Raw genomic sequence first — 20,428 nt, forward strand, 5'->3', positions numbered from 1 at the left:
GGGTTTAATATTTTTCCTAGAACTTTTTTTTTTTTTTTTTTTTTTTTTTTTTTTTTTTTTTTTTTTTTAAAAAAAAAAAAAAAAAAAAAAAAAAAAAAGTAGTCCTTTTTCTCCCCCATTCTGTAATTTAACTTTCTACAAATGTAATCTTAAATTCTTCAATTCTCTGAGGCATTCTGTGAGTGGAAAAGCGGGGATTTTTACAGCACCACATCTGTGCACGCACATTGTGATTAATATATGACAAATCCTTCAGGCATATTGCAATTGATGCAGCAAAGCTGAACTTACTTGAAGCACAGCAAAATTATCCATTTTTCCCACTGCTAACTAATTTACTTGTTCACAGCCAGACAGGAATAGAAGATAAAGCCCTTTTTTATTGTTCTATGGAAGTAGAAGATGCACATATGGTGGTAAAAGGGCAGGAAACAGTATTATAATAGATTATAATATTTTGGAAATAATTTGCTTTCCAGTCCAGTTCAATATTTTAAATGACTTAATATCCTTTAGAAAGTCTGACATAATGCGATGAGGAATCCTATCTATCTAGTCAACTTTTCTTTGCTGTTTTTGTCCCCATATAAGACTATTTCTATTGCTCCATAAACATTCACAACCCCACCAAATGCTAGTTCGTACTTACTGCTGAAAATCAGAAAAAGGAGCCAGAAACATGTTATGTTCAGTCTGCTACTTCATTTTGGGTTAAGAGACTACAGTTTTGACAGTAGGGCCATCTGCTGTTAACTTTCCTTCTCATCATAATACCAGTCCAGTCAAAAGCAATTAAGTGTGTTTTGCCATTATAATATGCAGATAATTATGATAAATTACAGTTTTTAAATCAGCCTCAAATTATGCATATGGTAGGTATTTTCCTTGCAGTTACTGATGTAAAAAATATTCCTGCATTTGCAAAATATTTCAGCTATTTTATTAATGATGTTAGTTCTGTAATGAGATATCTACAAGGAAATTTCTTCGGCACAGAGCCTGACAGTCATTAGAAATCTATTTATATCTCAGCAAGACATTTTGCCAAGTATATAGTCGTAACATTCTGCACTGCCATTACACAAAATACTCAGAAAATGGTCTATTTTATTGTGTCACAAAAAATCAAAAATATACACAAACAGCAATAAATAGCCAGAAGAATATTTTAGGGTTTTTTACAATATGGCATTATTCAAAAATCTAACAAAGGCTAAAACACCTGATAAAAACATCACTTTAAGAACAAGACACTAACACTGTTTTCTGTCCAGCTTCCTTTGACATTGCTCAAGTGATCCCCAGGATTAGCCAGGCATAAATAAGCCACAATTCATACTGGATAAATGTTCAGAGTCAATAATAATTCTTCCTCTCTTGTAACACTGGACTTATTTTGTGGGTATTTTTTTGTTGCAGGGTCATACTGTTATACTTTCTCTGAAGTTTAACTGAAAAATCACTACTGTTAATATTTTTAATTTTTATAATGTTTCCTCAGTATTTCTTTGCTAGTGAATGGACTACTTGAGAAATAATCAGTCCCTACAATGCGACCACATGCTTTTCACGACCACACCAGCACTGAGTGATAATCCAAGATGCTTCATACATTTAATTCTCGCCAGGAATGTACTACCCACTATGAAAGCTGGCTCATAAATCCTGAGCGCTAACAGCAACCAGCAGCACCTGAGTCATGGCTGGCCACAGAGGAACAATAAGGAAGAGAGGAAGGCAAAAAAAAAAATATGACACAATAACATGGGCAGCAGCAGAATCAAATCTCAGCTCTGTTAAACACACAGAGATGGTGTCTGTCTGGCAATGGCCTTATCACCTTCTCCTCATTATGTCCACGCAGTGTTCAAATGCAAGTCAGAGAGATAAAAGTTAGCAAGAGATAACTATCAATTCAATTGACTTCAAAAACTTGCAGTCAAAGACATGAATGGTATGAACTGATATTTAAATCTTTTCCATCAGAAAACAGCAGAGGAATATTTCTGTGAAGCCAGGATACAGAAGGAAAATCAGTGGTCAATAGATGCTCTGTTTCAATGTCAGCTAGCCGGCACTTCAGCTGTGCTTGCAATAACCATGTAGATTCAGAAACAGAACACACCAACAAAACAATAGCAGAATATCCCTATCTTCTGATTCTGAGCACTTTAAGATAGGAAAGGATAAGATCTCTAACTAAAATGAATGGAGCCCTTATTTAATTCTGCTCATAGAATAGATGTGTTTTCTCTCCATATCTCTCTGGTAGCTGAGTCACCGCCGTTAACAACTGCCAGTGCGTTACCATACTTTTTTCTCCTTGGCAGGACAGGCAAATTGCTCCCCACAGAGCAGATGCCAGTCAACACGGCAAAAGGAACTGCGCTGAGCATAATTTCTCTTCCCATAACACTAAGTTGTTTTCAAAATGTTTGGTTTCCATCAGACCACTGCTTGGGGTGAGCTGTTGCTTCTAGATCTGTTTTCTTTCGAGCATAACATTAAGTTGTACTCAATTTCCATAATCAATTAAGAAAATGCAGTGGATATTTTTATTTCAGAACTGCTACAAAATTTAACAAACCATTCAACTGAAAAAGCTCTTCTTGAAAAAGCTCTTGTTAGAAAAGCTATTGAAAACTTAATGTTTAGCTAATTTCTGTTTACAAGATTAGTTTTGCAAAGTATCACAAAAACTAAATTTTCCTTCTCAATATAGTTCTGTACCAAGGATTTCAGAAGAGGATATTTGGATTGCAAGTTTTCATGTCTAACAAAACAAGACATTGCAATTTTGAGTGGGGAAAGCTGCATGTAGCCTAAAACCAGTGCTGTATAAATACATACACATAGAAAGTTTATCCACACCTTGACTGCTGCCTCACAAGAAAGTTTCTACCCTTTGTAATAAAAAATACCATTTTCTGAATAAAAACAAGAATTGCAGCCTCTACTTGACTAATTCACTTGAATTCATGCGTGAGCCAGCCTGTCCTCTTTCCGTAATGCAAGTATCTGTTCAGAAGCATGAAGAATGACAAAAATATTCACTGAAATTTTTTGGAATCAGGAATGCTGACTTCTACCTCCTTAAAACACATATGTCAAAATGCAGAACAGCTAAACAGAAATGCAAATAAAATTCAGCAAGTAAATCCTCTTTTTAAGCAGAGGAGTTCTCAACATACTTTTACTTGAAAACAAAATCTAATTAGCACCATAGCTAGGACTAGTAATCAGTAAAAGTAAAATTTACTTAAGTAATACAACATCCTTTGAATAGAGCTGGGGAGACTATCTCAATGGGGATGTTTCAACTTTGGTACCTCCAGCTGACAGGAAAAATTTTCATTTTCAAGCACTGGGTATTCCTGTTGTGGGCCAAAAGGTCATCAAGGTGGGAAGCCCCTGCACAAGCACTTACAAGAGGGAATCCAATTTGAGGAGACCATGGCACTTGAGTAATTCCCCAGTACAGCTACAGGTGCCAGCCATACAAATCTAGGAAGAAGAAGATGAAAAAAAATATATTTAACTATTGTACTCTTAAATATTTATAATTAAGAAGTGAGAAGGTTTATTATTAAACCTGGAAAGAGACAAAGGACAACACTTGCTAAACATTATCCATCATTAATGCCTAAGTGACCAGTTTTGGCAGCTACAGCAGAATGAAGATTTGCTCCCTAGAAAGCGATGCCTTGGTGCTCTGCTTCAGCAGAAGAAAAGCCTGGATCTTTGGGAATGCATCAAGCTCATATCTGGTCTTCAGCAACTAATTTGGGAAGTGATTTTTTTTTGTAAGATGGAAAGTAGATAGGATGTTTGAGTGAAGCCCTATTTGGCACAAATCTCCTTTTAAATCTAAATAGCGAGACACAAACAAAGTGGAAAACTTGAATTCTCCGAGACTAAACTTCAAAGATAGCAGCCGTCGCCACCATTACTTGCACCAACTGTATTTTAAAACTTTCTCAGAGCGCCTATAAATCTCACTTCCATGGTATTTCAAACATTTTCCACAAAGCTTTTCCACTGCAAATTGTTAAAGATCTACTGCAAGTTGTAGTGCTTAGTAATGACTAAAAAAAACCAACAAAACCAAACCCAGATTTTTTTGATTAAAAAGATCAACTTCCCAAATTTATTCAGCATTGAGATCTTCTGTATCAAATAAGATGTGGTGCAACTCTCTACAAGCACTCAGAAGGAAGCATTTAAAAATCATCTTTAATTCTCTTCCGTAACTGCTCCTTCTCTTCTGGTCCATTATCCCGCAAGAGTGGCTTCATCTGCCTGAAAGCACCCTTCTGCCATGAGCCTGGCAGCCAAAACCCCTGTGGCACTGCAAGGGAAGTACAAAGCAGGCTGGATAAACCTCTGGCACCACCTTTCAGAAAGATACGGCATCAATCTTGTCAGAGACAACACCTAACATGGGAGAGCAATGTCCAAGCTCACAGAACAATGGTGGGGGGAAAAAAAAAATAAAAATGCTAAATTCACCTGTTTGGTGTACGTAAAACGGAGATAAACTCAACATCATTTAAATGCCACTGGACTTGTATTGTTATCATCTGTTCTCACGCTCCAGTGAAGCAGTTATCTGTGTTCCCAGGCAGGCACAAAGACCTTGAAGCCCTCAGTAATATTAACAGCACAGTAAGCACCTCACAGGCAGCAGGCTCCCCAGTTTACAGATGGGCATCAGTGATCACTAGAGTTAAAACACATAAAGCATGCTAGCTGAGTTGCACGCTTGGGCACAAGACCTGTCATTTTTGCCCTCAAAGCACTGTGTTTGCCTGAAGTGCTTTAAGATAGAGTAGGAATCACTGCATCCCCGGGAAAAATACTGTGACTGTGTTATTATCCCAAATCTACCAACTAACAGGATTTACGAAAACCTACCTAAAACCACAACTTGTTCAGTGTATCTTAGCATAGGCAACTGTGAAATTAAAGTCTCTACCTTATTCTGTTTTCAAACCTGCCCAAGTAACTGATGAAGGAACAAGATAATCACACATGAACAATTCTGAGGACTATGGAATTATTTTTCCAAGGTACAGATAGTACGTAGAATAAAAGAGTATAACTAAAAGATAAGTGGCTTTCTATGCAAGTCCTCACTTGCAGTGCACTGCTTATTTAATCACTGTCTTTGGACATTCAGGCATAGAATACAGCATCTCAAGCATCTTCAAAATACAGACTGCCTGTGAACCCTTGTTCTGAAGTAGAACATCTTCTGGAAGATGGTATCGTCAATACTTTTGGATGTCTATTATCCAATGTCAGAAAATCCTAAGTCTTTAGGCAATGCAGGAATGAGCAATAAATTGGGTGACAACGCTGTCCTTTAACTTAGATTCAACACTAGTCCTGGCTGTGGCCACTACCAGTATGTGTTAATATGCTAGCACAAGAGAAATGGAAATCCTCTGTGTTCCTTTTTGCAATTTTTATAACGTTGATTCAGATCCTTGGCAAAAGAAGCAGCAGCAGTAAAAGTAGAAATATTCACTCGGAGTATCTGAAAAGTAAAGATAAATTTCAAAACGCCTTACTCATGTTTTAAAATAAAAATCTGCTGACATCTGGTATGGATCAGCTGGTTAAATTGCTTTGATTAGTCATCCACAGCCAAGTTCTTTTTTATTTATTCATTTACTCATTTATTTCATGGTTATAAAAATGTGTGTCATAATAAATATGGAGAGTGACAACACAATGCTGATTAACAAATATGATGTTCTCAATTTCTTTAACAGATTTCAGTTTTTAAAAGGAGTTGTGTGTCTGCAAAAATGTCAGTCCTAAATTTTATCCATGCCTTTTGCTGTCACAACTTGTTTTTGCCTTTCTTTGGATATGCTAAATTTATAGGTGTTGACAAAGTATTAAGAACCACAAGAAGAAAGTGTCTGTGTAGAGCACTTCTACAAACTTGTATTATAAAGACTCACTCTCCTCTCGACAACCCTGAGCTGCAAATCACAGAAGGCTACGAGACTGTCCTGGGGAAATACAAATACAGGCATGCGTATATTCACTCTGCTCTAAGCACCTACTATAGGTCACCAACAAACAGAGCTTATCACATCTCTGGTCTGACCTAACGCAGTATATCTGCATGAACCAATTTTCCAAAAACAGCAGAAAGGACCAAAAAAACCCAAACCCCAAATAACTAGTTCTTAGATGGAGAAGACACGGATAATGAACTGAAAAAATATTAGAAACGTGCAATTATTTGGGTTGAAAGGGACTTCAGGAAGGCACAACTCACTTCCAGAAGAGCCAACTCGGATGTTAGATCAACTTGCTGAGGGTCTTACTGAGTTTTTAACATCTCCAGAGTGGAGGTACAATAAACTAACAGCCTTTTCCAATGTTGGCCACCATATCTCTATTTTATTTTTTTCCTGATCAAACTTCCCTTGCTGCAGCTTTTGGTTGTTTTCTTTTTTCCTTTTAACAACCACCTCCAAGAAGAGTCTCACTCCAACTTCTCTATAATCTCCCTTCAGGCAATGAGAAACAGCAACTAGCGGTGACCCTCAGACTTCCCCTTCAGTCTTCTATTCTCTATATGGAGCCAATCCAGCCCTCAGCTTTTTATGATTCAGCTCCCTTTTTGTCTTGGTGTTCTGCAAAGCTCCTTTCCAGCCAGGCAGTCCTCAGTATGTAGCACTGCATGGGGTTGTACCATCCTAACTGTATGAATTTGCATTTCCCTTTGCTGAAGGCAAGGTTCCTCTGAGCCCGTTTCTTCAGCCTGTTGAGAGCACTCTGAACAGCAGCCCTGCGCTCTAACAATTTGACCACTTCCCTACAAAAGAGCAACACAGGGCAAAGTTACTGAGATTACATGCCATAGATTCATACAGGTTATTAAGAAGATGATAAGCAGTACTGGCTGTAGCGCTGAGCTCTGTAGAACTACTAGGTCATCAGTAATCGGTGACCGGCTGGACTTCAGAACACTGACCCTAAGCCTTTGAACCTAGCAGTCAAGTTAGTTTTCCACATACCTGGAAGTCTGCCTAATGAGTATCTCATTAGGTTAACCCCCAAGATATTCCTGAACCCTGAAGTCCAGGGTTCTAATCTTAGTATTCACCTTCCTCGCTTCCCTCATGATCTTAAACTCCATCACCTCGTGGTTGTGTAGCTGGGGCTACCACAGACCTTCACACTCTGCACGAGGTCCTCTTTACTCATGAGCAGCAGATCCAGCAGACCACATTCTTTGATTGATAGGTCCAGCATTTGCATCAAAAAACATCCTCAACACATTCCAATCAAGATCTCCTGGATTGCTTGTGTCACACTATGTTACCCTTCCAGCAGATGTTGAAGGTCAAAGTAGCTCACAAGGAACAGTGCTTTCTATCAAGCTTCCTCCAGTTCTCTAGAATTCTCTTCATAGAATTCCTTTTCTTGATAAGGCAATCTGCAGTAGATGATCACTGAGATGCATTCATGTTGGACTCTCCTTTGATTTTGACCAGCTTGTTACTCCTTCCAAAGCAAATCTGGCTTCGCAAATTCATGCCATTTCACTCCACACATTCAATTTTGTGTGGAGCACAAGCTTTTCTTCCATCTTACCAGCCCATGCTTCCAAAAGACTCTGTACTTATCTACTGCAGCACACCATTTGTGTGAACTATCTCACACCACATTTCTGTGACCCTAAAAAGGTACTGTAATCATACAGACTTCTTAGTCCTCCTTTTTGCTTCCTATGCACTATGTGTTTCTGTATACGTACTTGAGACACATCACCAAAAAAACTGTGAAAGGCTCTCTTATAATTCTGCAATTTAAGTACTTCTCCAGCCCTCATTCCTCCAGTTCTCTTTGGCCTTTGGTTTATATTTCCTGGTAAACCAGGATTAAAGCTCTTCTCCCTAGATTATAAAAAAAACAGTTGCACATGCTAGAGAGCAACAACCCTATAATCTTAAAGCCAGGCTGCTCACTTGCCCTCCTCTTAAAGTCACAAAGCATACCTTGGGACAGTATGAATCCAGCTCACAATGATGCAATTCTTACTTGAATCTGCAAATGACCCGAAAAGACAGTTTTAAAAGATACTAGAATCCATGCATCTTATTCAAAGCTTTTCAGACAGCTGTTCAAACTTAAGATCATATGTGAAGCATTCTTCCCTGAGGATGATCCTCACATTAGAAGGACATTAAATTATTTTCATAATCTTCATTGTTGAAGAACAGATCCACAAAACCCACAGAACTACAAGGTGTACAAGATACATGGCTGCTCTTGCAATGAATTACTGAAATTACAGGAAAACAACTATAGGTGGCTTGGTTATGCAATAAGAAAAGGATGTACATTGCCCTTTCACCAAATGTTCCAACAATGCTTCTTTTTCTACTCCTTCATATCTGCACGAAGCAGAATTTTCTGGAAAAGCTGTTGTTAAAAACAAGTACAGTAACCTGCTGAGTACTGAGAATGAGCTACTTTTATGTCTGAAACTTCCCACTGCTCCTAAACAGATTTGTGACTCCAAGCAGACTCATCTATCTCATTAACAAGAAGCACTATTAGGGAAAAGACAGAAACCTTTGAAAGTAATTACAATTCAAATACATTTTGTCTGAATGCACATTTTTATATAAGTTGTTACATACAAAAGGAAGACTATTATAAAAGTTGTATCTAACCACTTGTTTACAGAGAAAGAATAATCAGCAAATATTTTGAGTGAGTGCCATGAAAACATTCAAACAGGAGGGGACAAGGCACCAACAGAAGTTTGGCAACTCCTGCTTATAGCTTATCTTTGCATGCAGCAGCCTACTCCAAAAGTTATCCGGTGGAAAAAGATGCACTTTGATACTGTAACTGCAAAGTGATCTTCAAATGTGTTAGGCTGGAAATAAAAATAGTTGAAGTATGGAAGAGCATGGAAATCCACAGATCAATCCTGACTCCTGTTTCCATCATCATTTATGACTAGGAGGCTGCACAAATTTAAAATTCTTAATCATACAAACACATTTCTAAATAACCTTTTAATCTCTTAGAGGAATACTTCACAGCTCCTTTAGCTAGCTGGTGATCTTTGTAGACTGCTTGCATAATGTGAAACACAAAGCCTAGGCACTGTAGGTTTTGAAAAACATAAAAACATAATTTTAATTATATGCTCAGTCCATATCACCAAACCTGTGATCCCATTTCAAAAGTAAAACTAACAAAAACATGTATTACCAAGAAAATACCCAGAGGGAGAGATGAGGCTCATGAAGGTATTGGGGAGAGAGGAGCAGGGAAAAAGCTTAAAGATTCCTTTAGCTACAGAAGACAAAGCAGAAAATCACATCTAGAAGAAATAAGCATAGAAATATGCCAGAATGAGTTTCAATTGTTCTTCGTTTAAATTCTGAAATATTTCTACTGACATCACTGAAAGCACACATCTTATTTTTCTTCCCCACAAAGTCAGGAAGGAGAGGGATTATCCAGGGAGGTTCCCTGGACTTAAGATAGTTAATGAAAAATTCTGCCTTCAGTGTCGTACATTCTGTTTTGCACAATAACTGACAAACACAACAAGATTCAAATAAATAACCACTTAGCTATAGATTCCCTACCTACAAAAACAAGCTGAAGGCTAGTAAAAAAAAATATAAACCAACAACAATTAAACCAAACCCAGCAATAACAACTTCAGTGTCTTAAGAGACCCCCTACTTCAGAAGCAAAACCCATCTGAAGAAGCCCATGCAGGTGGTGGGTCTCTCCTACAGTCCAAGTATTACATATTGTATTTGAAGATGGCAGCTTTGAACCAATGTCCTGAGGTAAAGTCCCAGTGACTTTTCCTGCTCCTTTGGTGAAACAGTATCAAAAGGGAGACATTTGTCTTGCTCTTGTTTTGAATTCAAATACTTTCCATGCTATCCAATCGCCAATGTGAGAAGTTGCTGAGGAGACCCTCTGGTCTCTCCTGCACACCTGGCATGTGAATTTCAAAAGGCACAGCTAGCAAGTTTGCCCCAAGACAGCTTCTGGAAACACAACTTCTGCTGTCTGAGCACAGCCACCAGTAGGTGATCCTACCTGAGAGTTGGAGAATATTTCTCTCCAATGCAGAGCTTAGCAAGCAGAGCGATAACGCCAATTTCATTTGGGCAGGTTGCCACTGTGGCAGAATGGTGAAGACAGACAGGGTGATATCACCAGCCCCATACTTAACAACAGTGCTGCTGGACTGAATAACGAAGCGCACAGCCCTGAAGCCACATAATGGGCCCATCTGGCCTACCATGGAAGCATGCACTGCCCAGTCCAAAGCACTCCATCAGTTCACCTACCCAATACATGTGAGATGACTTCGGTGCTAACAACAAACTCCTGGACTGCAAGCACCACTTACAAGGTACAGTGTGACATCTCAAAGTTAGGGTGACAAGGTCCCAATGGTAGTATAGGCCTGCATGTTATAGAGATCAACAACCGTCTCAGAGGCTGTACTCCTAGAGGCCAAGATGACAAAGGCTGTAAACCCAACCTTGTAACAGGTTACAGCATGACCAGGAAAAACAGCAGCAATGATGTTCCTGTGATCTATCAAGGTCCCACACTCTTGAGATCCAGCACTCCAGATCAGGCCCTGGTCAAGACAGCAGACCCAGCACAGGTGATGAACCTCCCAAACACCATTCAGGCAACATTCTCTTCTGGGTCAGATCAAGAGGCCATCTGTTGGAAAGTAACGGAAGATTGGTGAGGAGGATTGTAAATACACTCAAGTGACTTGCATGTGGGGTGCTGGAAAACACATCTATCACACTAATTGGTGCTTAGTTTTGCATGCTCAACAAGTAGAACATCTGCACTTAAATAACATAGGCCTGGGATGGACTCAGGAGCACTTTATCAAATACGCCTGAGATTCGTCCCTGCTGTTGAAGAGATCAAAGCACAGCAGAAAACTCTGCCTGCCAGAAGCCTTGAAATACAGGCCCAAACAGCAAGTGGGAGCTCCCTCGCTAACAAGGACTCTCTTGCTAATAAGGACTCTGGCTCCGTGGTGCCTGCGTCCCCTGCTTGCCTGCCTCTGCCCAGATGCTGCTTCAGAGGTTCCTTGATCCATGAGGTATTGACATTAAATTTGTTCTTTGTCCTTAATCCATGGTTTTGTGGTTATTCCTGCGTCCTGCCTGCATCAGCTCACATACCACCTAAACCAGCAGAAAGCTTATGCTGAGAAAAAGAATGTAATATATCAGGCAAGTATGGAATGGTCATTCTCAAGTCTTCCAGTGAAGACCATTGTTTCTTTCAACTGCAGGCATTCCTCCCATTAAATTCTACCTCAACAGAGTGCATTGGAAGCTGCTAATTACCAAACCAAACGCACAATCTCCTATCAGTTCCATGTCTACAAACACCTCACCTTTATAGGAGTAACAACCTTCTAGTTCCTGAGATATAATACTGAGCCTCGCTTGGGCTGACAACACGCTTTCGGTACCACACTCGCACGAGTTATTGACTTGACAATTTATTGGCATTCATATATTAGACAGAGGCTGACATTAACCTGTGGTGCCTAGTATTCCAGACAGGACCCATTACTTCTGTAAAGTCATCAGTCTTTTTTCTCATGAAGACAATTGGCATGAAAGTTTCTTGCACAAACAAAATCTGTTTGCTGAGTAATATACTGTCTTCAGAAGAAGCAGGCCCCTAGGAGGAAAACAACAAAACAAAACACAAAAACCTAAAGAAACCACAGCACACAAAACAACCAGGCTCCTTGTATCATTTAATTCATATGACAAGCAGAGAGGAAAAGGGTTTTAGAAGGACTGAACTTCACGGAGGCTTGATCTTTCAAGTCAGGCTCCCACAAAGTTGCTTAACTTTTGCTTGCAAACATCAGAATTCAGAAACCTGGGAAGTTTTCTGCTGCAGCAAAAGGCAGAGCTTTGAAAAACTACGAGACTTTAATTAGACATTAAGTAAGATAGCCTTTTCCCAGCTCCATCCCCTAGGATATGTTCAAAGGGAGCTGCATTTCACACACTGAAAACATGAACAATTTTCAGCGCTTGTAAACAGCAGTCTGGGGAAAGAGAGGAAAAGAGCACTAGCTTTCAAGACTTTTCTTCTACAATCTGACAGAATCAGGCAAGCTAGAAAACTCTACCAACCTATCTCTGAAATACACCACAACATTTTAATTAAAACAGTTTTGTGCTTGTATCTTTGATCTAGGATCAAAGTGATCACCCCATATAAAGCTGAACCAAGTATTCAGGTATTTCAAATGCTGAATGACAGGCCAACTGAGGATTAAAGGTCAGGCCAATAGTCTGATATGTAGTAAAAACAGACAATGCTAAAGAACACTCAGATCTTCACAAAACACAAATAGCCTTCAGGCTTGCTATAAGTTTACTCAAAGTGAGACAGCATGATCTATTCAAGTTGTGCTCTAGGCTGGATGCCTAAAGACAGGGTTGTGCTCATGACTATGGTACCAATTTGCTACATGATCTGTTCTTTTGGATTTACCTATATTTCCCTTCTGACAGGGCAGATTTTTTCTGCAGTTTTACATGACTATCATGGTTCCAGTTCCCTATGGGATGTACATCATTTTTCTTTGGGCTTCTTGTTATCTGTCCTTTTGCCTGCTAGTTTTTCATGCAGCTGGAAATGAAGCTGAGTTCTCCTCAACAATCATGGTTCCTCAGGGACTATATATGAAATTGTTATTGCTCACATAATAAATTCCCAAAGTAAAGCATATCGATGAAGCCAAGTATGCTCTTTCCAATGATTTATTTTGTTGTTGACTTTAAGTTTCCCTGCCACATAAGAGATTTGGGTGGGTTTTTTTTTAAATCAGAGATAAGCAAGTCTTCAAAAAGTTCTTCTAGTTTAATACTGGGTTATCAGACAGTCAAAGCATTAACAATAATTCATGAAGGACCACTCATGGTCTTAATTACCAGGTTTTTCAAAGCATTAACAATAATTCATTAAGGACCACTCATGGTTTTAATTACCAGGTTTTGATTGCGATCACAACAAGCAACACAGCATCTATCACAGGTCTGTTGGAGCAACTAAACCTGAGCAGTAACTTTGCCAGCATGGCCTGAATCTCTCTTCTACCATTGTTTTTTGCATTATCTCCTGCCTGCAATTTGCATCATCTGTCTGCAACAGACCTCATTCAACTACATGTGATAACAAGCATTTCTCAGTATGGTACCATAGGAAATAATGATCAGTACTTTTACTCCTTGCATCAAACTGATACAATAGTACTACTGTACGGGTACTACTTCAAAATATAAGGGTACTAACAACAATCAGACACACACAAAACACAACAAAAAGGGCAAAAGAAGCACTGAAAAATTTAAAGCTTTGTCTGCTTTCCAGAGAGGCTGGATATTCACACCACTGAAGTTTAGGTACTTACATAGGCAGCTAACTTCCTGTGGCTCCTCAAAATTCAACAGAGAAAGAAAGGCTTCTCCAGGAATAAATTCAGAGCAGACACCCAGTATAAGCACTTTGTAGAAACAATTTCTTCTAGAAGTGATGAAAACATGAAAGGAGCACAAGAGAAACTAGCTGACTGAGACAAGGTTGTTCACATTGGAACACAGAGAAATAAAAAAAAAAACCACCTCGTTATATCATACTCTCTCTTCAGGCTGGCAGAGTTCAATGAACCAGACTTTTGATATGACTGGATTACTAACTTCTCATATTCTTTGAGGAGTCTTGCTCTCTGCAGTCCTGAATGATGGCCACAGAAAAGAGATTTCATGGATATTTTGATAAGAAGGTAATCATATCCTCCCAGCATAGAAATGATGTTTATCTAGTGTTTGGCTACTTTGGTTATACAATTTGACTAACCTTGTGGTAATATCAGCATGATCTGTGGTAGAATAAAAGATGAGGCTTCATTTCTCTCACTAATTTCAATTTTACTATGAAGTTTCAAAGCAGTGATTGGGAAAATTGAAAGGATAAGATATATCCTATATGAGGAAGAGTCCTATCATATTCTATCTATTCTATAATCCAGGAATGACACAAAAATTACTATGAATTACCTTAAATATGTGAACAACTGATTAACTATAACATTTTTTATTGCACCAGTTGAGAGATATCTTAACTTTACCAATTTACAGAGCTAAATTGTGAAAAGGTGATAATGTGGGTTTATGTCATCCAAGACTCAAGGATTCATGAGTGCCCATCATCTGGACAGCTAATTATCTTACTCATGGTCCTGGATTTGTTTTGAAAGCAGGTATCTTTAAGGACTTGAGTCCCTGACTTCATTTTATGTAAATCATGAGATCATAAGCATGAATTATGCATTTTGCAGGAGAGATGCTTTTATGACAGCTTGTTCTATGAAAAGCAATGGTAACACAATTCACCTTGAGAACACCAGAAAGTTAGTCACAGCATATGAGTGAGTAATTCACACTAAGTGGTGGACAGAATGGAGATCAGATCCTGTAGATCTTCAGAGCTTTCTCAAACAAAAGATTTGGTGATATTTTTGGTATAATTCAGATGGTTCAGCACTTTCCAGATGAATTATGTTATTCAGGAATTTGTTACAGTAGCATTCTGAGATTTTAGTCTTGCTCCTTATCTTTTATTCTTAAAAAAAAAAAAAGTAAAGTCTTTTAATTGGAAGAAAAATACATCTTGACATTGTTAGATTTCTTCATTTTCAGACTAAGCCAGTTGATAAGCATCTGCTCAATTCTTGCCCAAAACACGTCTGCACACATCTATAAAAAACACTTAAGATTCAGATGAGTTGCAGAGCATGTAACAATCCATAATCCTGGACATAGCAGTTGAAATCTCCATTTCTGTTCCTCGATCTGGTAAATTGGTAGAATCACACCGATCTTGAAGAAAGATGAAGAAACTTTTATGATGAAGTTCCATTAAGTCATATATGAAATAGAGATGTTTAAACACTTCACATACAAATGTATAAAATATCTTAGGTACTCTTTCAAATGTGGATCACTTGTTACTACTTTTAAAATATCTTAGCTGATACTTAATACGTAGAAAGGAAACAATGTGCAAATATAACACATATCATATCTCGGATGTCCTCTTTCACCCAAGCCCTCTTCCCTCCTCCAAGTAATTTTTGTAAGAATAGTTACTTTCACTCAGAATATTCTTAGGGATACAAATTGCTGTAATACTAGGGTTGCTAGCCAGTGAGATCAGATGTGCAATCTGCCTAATACCATGTGCTGGATATAGATAATAACATGTTATGCCTTATTTCCAGTTTTAATTTTGTCTGTGGATTTGTAAGGCTGGACTCTTCTATAAGTGATGTGATTGCAAACCTTAGCCTTTTTTTTCCCCCGAGGTGATCTTCAATGCTTGTTACGGAGTGAGTGATAACTAACATTTCTTAAAGGAAAGGCTAGAAGAAATGTGAAATGCAACGACAGAAGTGCAATAGTGGGTTGGAATAATTTCAGAAGGGAAATGGAACACAGGACACTATTTTCTATACTGAAAGTCTCTTCATTACAACCAAAGCATTAGCAGAAGCCCATGAACATTACCATAGTCTTTTTGGATTAATCTTTAGTCAATGTCTGGTCATCTGTGACTGAATTTCAGTCAACAGAAGGAACAATTTCAGGAACAGAACAACAAGGAAAGGAACTTAAACTTACTGTTCTTTGAGCAGCTAAACTAATTAGGCCGGTGTCTCCTATGTCCCTCACAATTCCCTGTCTTCCTTCATATTCCTAACATCTGTCATTGTAATAGCCCATATCTGCCCAACATCCCCAGAACCATGCCATTCTATAGGATATATGAACATATTCCTAGACTCCTCAACCCAGTACTCTTACCTCATTCCCTTTTCTCCCACAAAAGTGATGCATCTAGCTCCTAATGCTGAAATATAAATGCTGAAAATAAAGGTGATAAGAACAGAACCCTCCGTTCCTTCTTCACAATGGGGACATTAACATGGGTCTCTACTCCATGTCAACACCAATTTTCACACAACCTCTAAGACCTCAACAATTTTAAGATCTTGCTTTAAATTGGCCAAAAGTTCCATAAGCTATTAGAGCACAGTTAGAGATGGAGTAATGGCATATGCCTCATTTCCTTAAGCAGGCAGGCAACAAATTAGATAAAAGGATGCATTTTACAGAAAAATGCTCGTGTCACTGCTGTGTGCCATCCAACATTTTTAAACTTATAAATTTTTTCCCCTAATGCACACCCATTTGAAAAAGGCAGACAAAGGAATAATGTCAATATGCAAATAGCCCACAAGAGTTCTTAAACATAGCAATACCCATCCCAACAATATGAGGCTAGTTAAAATAAATACTTAAATAATATCAGTAATATCTAGCTACATAACAGCAATAAAGTTACCAGTTATACGCTTTGCTGCCTTGAAAATAACTCAACATAAAAGATTTTTAAAAAATGTTCCCTGTCATGTAAATGAGCTAAAATGCTGCTTCCTGAATATTAAAATATTTGGACCATGCTATGCTACCACAAGTCCCTATAAACAGAATATGCAGTTAACAACAGAGATAATGGAAAACTGACACCTTATACACTTTGTTATTTTGCACTGTTTTCTGAAAGAGTAGAGTAAAACACTGTATGACAGACTGCAGGGAAAACCAAGAAAAGGACTTGGCAATTAAATTTCCCAAATGAATGACATCTTTGACATTTCTCTTCCCTTAAGAAACTTTATGACTTAGGGTGGGGTTTTGTTCTGTTTTTCCCTAGGAAAAAAACAATCATGATAATGATAGTAATTGGTAAACAGATGAGTGAGAAGTCCCAGAAGCAATCTCATATTAAAAGGCCACACTGGATATTACTGACAAACACTGCTCTATAACATTTTTGGTTGACTCATAGATGTTTATGTTGCCTATTTTTTTTCCTTTAAAGAAAACTTTCCAGAAGACAAGTTGACACATTAGAAGGTCTCAAAACATTGTTTAACCCAGCCCCTGCCACTAGTAGGATCAATCACTTCTGCTCAGACATCCATGTAACTTCTCCAACTAAGACTTCCAGCAGCAGAGAGCCCCCCAGCCCACCCTGGGTGTTAGGTAAGGTTACTTCCCTCCCTCACTTGCACGGAAGTCCTTTCCTAATGTCCAACCTAAATCTCTCTCCTTGCAATTAAATTCACTGCTTCTCCTAGCTCAATAGGCTGTGCAACTGCTCCTTTCCCCCCTTTTTTCCTTCAAGATTCTGTTGTTTATCCCATCTTTCTTGTAATTCAGTGCCCCAAACTCAATACATCAGTTCAACCAAGATCCTCTTATACATAATGTAATGTGATGCTATTTGTAATTATTTTTAAACAGCAGAACAGTGTTGATTCACATTACTGTAGTATCCAATACAACTATTACAACATTTTCTTTAGTTTTGTCAAAGCAGGTGTTCCTCCACCTTGTATTTGTGCAGTTAATTATTCCAAAGCATAGCAGTAGGCCTTATGAAATTTCAGCCAACTTTTTATAGACTGTCGCTCCAGCATGTTTATTCTAATCCTGTTCTCCAAAGTTCTTCTTGCTACTTTCTCCTCACAATCAGCTGCAAAATAAGCAAGTATTCCAAGCAGACCCAAACTAAATCCTCCAGAAATACATTCAGCCCCTATTCAATAGCAGATGCTGCACACAATTAGTCTACAGAGTTTCCTAACTACTGGTTGATTCATCTTGCAGCTGCTTCATCTACCATGTATTTCTTTTGCTTGCTTATAAATGCAGCATGCCAAAAAAAAAAGTATCCAGGTGTTTAAGGAAAGATGCATCTCATCTACAACTTCTCTGCCACCCACAAGGCCTGTTGCTTTCATAAAATTAAATTAGACTGGTTTGACAAGAGTTGCTCTCAATCAATACACCCTGCATTACTGCTTTTTACAAAGTATTTGCCACAGATTGTGAGCTCCAGCACTTTTCTTAAATTTAAGTAAGGTAAACTGTCTGCAGTTCTCCGATTCTCCTCTGTCACTTCCATTCTCTTACCTTTTTACATTTTTCTGAAAAACCATCCTCCCTCAATGCTGGTTTTCTTTTTTAACATAAATATATCAGCCATTTCCCTAAATTCATCAAGATCAGCCCATACAACAGCAATCTTTCTCTTCCTCTTTCTACCCCTCTGTCGTTTACAACAAACATGCTAGCTACAAGGGAAGACCACCATTAAATCCCCTTTTTCCCTTTTAATCACGAGCCATAGACTTCCACACAAATTCAACTGCAGTTTGGATCTCAGACCAACCTCGATAACCAAATGTAACTCCTATTAATATGGCAATGTGAATATTCAAGCCTTTGAATCACTTTGCCAAATTTGATATAGTATGTAACTGACTACCTAATAAGGATTTCAGTTCTTCCTCTTTATTTCTTGTACATCTTATACAGCATTTTGAAATTTAAGATGGGCAACACACTGCTGCTTTTTCCTCTCCTCTCCCCTATAAGCTCATCAATCGTGAACTAGATATCAAGGTATCCTGAGGTTACCAACAAATATACTGCTTTAACATCATTATGACATTTTCATAACACTTAATTAACTCTGACATCAAGTTTTCCAAAACAGATAAAAGCCACATTCCAATCCCAACCACCACTAACTCAAAATAATCCATAACTAGCATCGTTCTTGTTCATCTACCAAGCCAGATTTTAACAACAGCAACCCCAGAAACAAAAAGCCCAGCTGGACAATGCAAGTGTGAATCTTGGCTATAAAAGCAGAGTCCTCCCAACAGCAGGAGCTGCCTCTGATAAACCAACGGAGGTTATCACCTCCAAAAAAGGACACACACAGATCATATCTATGATGCTTTCACTCTGCCTCGCCTCCCTGACATACAAGAATACCAATTTTCTTTAAAGGCTCCCAGGCAAACAGACTACATTTGGTGCACTCTCTCAAACATCAGTGAACAAAAATATTTTCCATTGAAAGTGGAACACATTAGCAATAGTAATTTTTGCAAAGAGTATTGAGACCTCCAAAACTCAAAATATAGTTCTAAAGTAAATCTCTCTCAAGAATATAATCAATTGTATATTGATTTTAAGTTCGGTGAAAGTATGTTGGAAAATCTAAACAGTGTGTCTTCTATTCTTGCTGTTAGAAAAAGATAAAAGGAAAGAAAGTAGAGCTTTGCTGTTTTGTTGGGTTTTTTTAACCTTGACACCTTCAAGGAGCCAGATTCCAAGGAACCTTGCTCAAATTAATTTAAATCTGTCAAAAGAAGAAACGTGTCACAGCCCTAGACTTTACTGCTACTATTGACTTTTAGAAACATGTAGAGCTTATTATAGCTGTACTTCATTATGACTTAGCGTTATTTCTCTGCACTTCTTCACACACTACATTTGCAGAATAAGTTACAGTGAATTCTCCTAAGAGCTGAAACCAATGCATATACAGACAGTAACAAGAACCTGTAAGCCGTAAGAGCTACCAAAGAAATATTTTTTTCTAATAAAAAAAGCCTATATGCATTTTACAAGTATCCACACAAACCCAGACTAACTGGAAAGAGTGAGACTATGCATATGGACGTGCACACAGAGATCTCCATCTCATTTTCTTACTAATGAACTAAATTGTTGGGAATTCATAGCAAAAGTCATTGTTCTTACATGTGTGTATCTTGTATCTGTGATATTGTGTATCTTTAGTGCATGTCACAGATTGCAGTCTCCAGTCTCAGGGTATCACAAGCCCATAATTTCTGCACATAGTCTAAGTTATCTGTATCTCAACTCCCAGAGATGCTGGGATACACAAAAACAACTGGCTTCAGTGGAATTTGGGGTGGCCAGTACAACAAGCCCTGTTAAAATATGGATCTTCAGGAGCAATATTAACTTTGAACATCCAGTACTGGCAGGTTTTAGAATATTTGGTAGCTGATGGACACAGGAAATTTAACAGAAAACTGAATTTCTTCTTGTCTCTCCCTTCCTTCCTCTCCTCCTGCAACAATAGTTACTAAATTAAATTTACATATGAAAGTACCAATTTTAACAGTTCTTTGGGGAGGGAGGAAGGAATGGTTCCCCCTTGTTTTCATTAAAACTAAAATATTGTAATTTGGAAAGAAAGGCATGATAGCTTACATGAAGGATGCCAAATAAGGCAATGGCAATAAATTTTAGGAATTATCAGTAGCCAGATCCTGCTCCCGTGCAAAAGCAGGGCACATGTGAATTGCCTGTTTGTTTAAAGTAGTACTATCTCAGCCAAATTCTTTCCTATGGTTGCCTCACTGAACAAGATGTACTTGTCATCTTAAACAAGAGAC

The 20,428-nt window shown here is 38.2% G+C and overlaps 1 long non-coding RNA gene across 2 annotated transcripts in view; it reads right to left on the bottom strand.

Annotated features, from left to right (window-relative positions):
- The window catches only part of LOC106901131, an 81,180-nt gene that overhangs the window by 54,070 nt on the left and 6,682 nt on the right, over positions 1-20,428 (bottom strand). For both annotated transcript variants that reach the window (XR_001414250.1, XR_001414251.1), the window contains exon 4: positions 3,428-3,504. This is a non-coding gene — a long non-coding RNA (uncharacterized LOC106901131). The remainder of the gene's footprint in view (positions 1-3,427; positions 3,505-20,428) is intronic.

This window comes from Calidris pugnax, unplaced genomic scaffold (genome assembly GCF_001431845.1).
Source record: "Calidris pugnax isolate Ruff unplaced genomic scaffold, ASM143184v1 scaffold44, whole genome shotgun sequence".
In the NCBI taxonomy this organism is placed as follows: Eukaryota; Metazoa; Chordata; class Aves; order Charadriiformes; family Scolopacidae; genus Calidris; species Calidris pugnax.